This window comes from Dreissena polymorpha, chromosome 1 (assembly GCF_020536995.1).
Source record: "Dreissena polymorpha isolate Duluth1 chromosome 1, UMN_Dpol_1.0, whole genome shotgun sequence".
Lineage (NCBI taxonomy): Eukaryota > Metazoa > Mollusca > Bivalvia > Myida > Dreissenidae > Dreissena > Dreissena polymorpha.
In genome coordinates, this window is record NC_068355.1 from 122,237,865 (window position 1) to 122,242,059 (window position 4,195).

Here is a 4,195-nt window from a genome sequence, read left to right on the forward strand (position 1 = left end):
TTTCCAGTAACGTCTCAAAAAAGGGTAAAATAGGTCGGCATAACAGTTTTTTCTTTATATCATGCTGGAGTTATAAACCTCTTCTACAAGGGTTTGTTGTTGAAGAACCATAGCAATGTCCTTTTATATGTTATAAATCCTTATATTTATATATAATATCTTTGTAATGATGAGTATTATTGTTAATTATCATAATGAAATCGTTTTGTCTCGGAAGGCTTTAGTCCGCCATGTAGCTTTCATGGAAAGCTTTGTCCGCCCCAGTTCTTTCACGGGAGAGCTTTTTCCCGCCCCTATGAAAATTACGGTAGGGTTTTGGTTCGGGTGCCTTATATCCCGGTTATATGCATGTCGAAAGAAAAGCGTGTTGCACGGAAATCGACTTTAAATACTCGAAACAAAATCTTAGGGTCGGCAAGAAAAAACAAGTAGGGTCGGATTACAAAACAAACAACTATTTTTCGCTTTAAAACTGTATCTTCAAAACAGAAAATGTCATAATTTGGTAGGTAGGAAAATCAAACAACTTATACCAACCTACAGCGCACGTCTGATATTGAAAAAAATCTTTTGCATATTTTTGGAACGTCATGAAAGTTCCTTTACAACAATATTATTTTATTTCCAGTGGGTGGAAAAATATTGCATCTATAATCACTTTTATCTTTTCCGAACTTTACGCAAAACATAATTAGGCATTATAAATCATAGAACTTATACCAACTTTGGACGCTAACAAGAGTGCTCAATGGAAATTGTACAACGTTGTTGTAACATGTATTACAAACCTTAGAGGGCCCCTCTACTAAGATACCATTATAATTCATATGGAAAGTATAACATGGCTTTTATACTCACTTTTAATTTTTTGCGGACTCTACGGTAAACATATTTAGGTAGCATTTGAATTCCCCAATTTTTGTGTCAACTTCGGACGCTAATAAAAGTGGCAATCTGATTTTCGTACATTGTTTAGAAACCGTAGAGGATCCTCTTTACAACGAACGAATAATAATGCTTTTACAGTCATATTAACAAACGGTGAAAGAACACCATTACAATGGTATCAAATAATGTATAGTCGGTCGGGAAGTAATTTTATAACCACTTTCACCTTTTCCGGGTAGTCCTAAAGGCATTTGCGCGTGTAAAAACGTTAAAATAGGCCGACTTTGACCGCGATTAACAGGCTGACTCTGAACCTGCCTTAAAATATTTTTACATGGTTAGAAACTGTGGAGTTTCACCTGTACAACAGTACCATTATAATTAATATCGAGTCATTAATAATGTTTTTATAACCCCGTTTACCTTTTCCGGGGTTTCCTTAAGGCATTTGCGTGTGTAAAAAACCCCGTTAAAACAGGCTGACTTCGACCGCGATTTACAGGCGGACTCTGACCCTGCCATAACATATTTTAACATGGTTAATAACTGTGGAGGATCCTCTTTACAACGGTACCATTATAATTAATATCGGACGAATAATAATGCATTTATAACCATTTTCGCTTTGATGCTTCGCCTTATTTCTTATTATGCTTTCTCACAATATTTTTTACATATTTAGAAACAGTGGAAGAATACCATATCAACGGTACCAAAAATGTATGGCCGGTTAAAAAAAGGATGCTTTTATAACCCCTTTTAGCTTTTCCGTGTTTTCCTCAAGACATTGTTCTATGTTAAAAAAACGGTATTTTTTGGCCAAATTTTACCGCGATTTACAGTTTGACACTGTCCCTGCCATAACATATTTTAACATCATTAGAAACTGTGGAGGTTCTTCTTTGCAACGGTACCATTATAATTAATATCGGACGTATAATAATGTTTTTATAACCCCTTTTACCTTTTCCGGGTTTTCTTTACGTCATTTGCTTGTGTAAATCAAAGCGCCGAAGGCACTGAAGATGTTCGCTATTGCATAATTTAACACGCAATTCATTTTTCAAAATCAATCGCAAGTTTGAAATGAACACACGCCATTCAGCTTTATAAAGTGTGTGTCATAGCGCACGGGTCGAGTTTTGTGTACACTTTTTATCATCCTTATTATTTCATAGAAATAACTAAGACAAAATAAAAACAACATGCTTTTTGGAAGTTCTGAATGCATAGAAAGTATGATGAAAATGGTAATGAGAACTTAATATAAAGAAAATTTGCAGTCACCATCATATTAAACGAATATTTTTTCTAATATCAAATGACTATCTCACCAAGAATATAAATTCATAATGAAAGTTCCGTGTACAAAACTTTTGATTTTTGACACCATACACAAATTCAAAATACAAATGTATACAATAATCTTCGTATCTTATATATGGAGGAATAAAAGTATATAAACATTGCTGTTTATGCTTAACTTGTTACCCGAGCAGTTCACACGGTGTCAACAACGCTAACATAAACATAGGTATAGAGCACTAATGCGCTTTTAGACGTAGCTGTTTCAGTTTTCGTCTTAGTGACTTTTACATAACGCCAACAGACACGCATGAATATTTTCGAATATTTAATAAGCTGATTTGAGATACAACCTCTGAATTTTTGCTACATCACTGCGTATGTGCTCAATTCAAAGGATGTAGCACGGTTCAGTGTAAGGAATTCCGGACTACTCTCTGTATGCTCAAACGACACAAATTGTGGCCATGTTATAATTACGCGTTACAATGCATCTCGCAGAATTTCACTTTCGCCTCCAAGATAAGAAAACAAACATTAGCGAAATAGTATAGTGTCACGATAAGAGATAATCGTTTAATTATCATACCACTATGTTTGCCGTACTTGGTCAGCACGTCTGAAAATCATTCCTTAATGTGTGGATAGGCTGCCATTATTAACAAGTTTGCTATTTTGAATTCAATTTTGTATCAAAAAGCATTGTTCTTAAATGTGGCATTTTCAATTCGCAATGAGATTTGTAATGACCCTCGTCATGCGAAAATGGGTCTTATTCCATATGCGCCCATCATATAAATAGCCCACTCAGCTATCCCTCCTTCTGGTAAGGAGAAACATAACATATTGAGTGATTTTAAAGCGAACAGCATCGCCTATGGCCTGACTGCGCAAAATCACATGTTGGGTTTAAAAAACGCTTGCCGAAACGCATAAGACCCATTTTCGCATGACGGCGCTATTGAGGTGTGATTTAATTGTGTCGAAAGAAAACTGCGTTTAAATCAAATACAAACATACGATATATTTCGATAGTGAAGAAAGATACTCATAACAAGGCATATGAGGACACATATGAAGTGCTCTCCCGTAGTATATTTTTTATTTACTCACACTAATGTGTGGTTTGACAATGCTAACACACATTTCATGCGGTGAATATTCAGCTTACAAGTGAAAAACACAACGCAATAGTTTAACTTTTGTTTAATTGTATTAAATTATTTAGAAAAGTAAATTGCTAACTTTATTTCAAAGTCAGCGCATACGCCGACTACATTTTTAAAAGACATTTATTGTTATAAATATATTTAATATAATATATTTAGTTGTTTTCGGTTTTAGCGATTATAAAGCATTTTCGAGGTTGCCTATAGTATGCCTGTAGTAATTGATGAACTCATATCCAACTGTCTATGTCTTGAGAACTGTGAATATAAACAAGCTAAACCTTCTACTAACCTTCTACTATTGCGTTGCTAGCACCCGTAAATACAAAAGATCGCCGCTATCTGTTGAGAACCAAAGAACGTTTTCCAGAAATACCCGCTGTAGTAGCATGAACGAGGTTATGAAACAGGTCATTCGTATTATTATTATAAATTGTTTGTTATATTCGGGTTTAGCGATTATGAAACATTTTTTTTGTTTTTGTCTATCGTATCGCTGAAGTTATTGTTGAACTTATGTTCAACGTTTTATAAATTGAGAATGTAAATAAGCGTCAACTTTTTCCCGAATCTCTCAATTTACGACCTGTACTACGTAATTGAGTTGTATGTGAGAGCGTAACCTATTGCGTTGTTATCGACCGTAAACTTTCCTTTGTTTATCGACAGGCGCATCATATCATGAATGCCAAAACACCCGCGAAAAAGAACCACGTGACCAAATAGGACGCTAAACGCAAATACCATGCGACTTCGACTTTTATTATGTAAGAACGCTCCGCAATTCCTTTGAAGCCGGTGCCTTGTGATTGCTATTACGTAAAGAATTGACC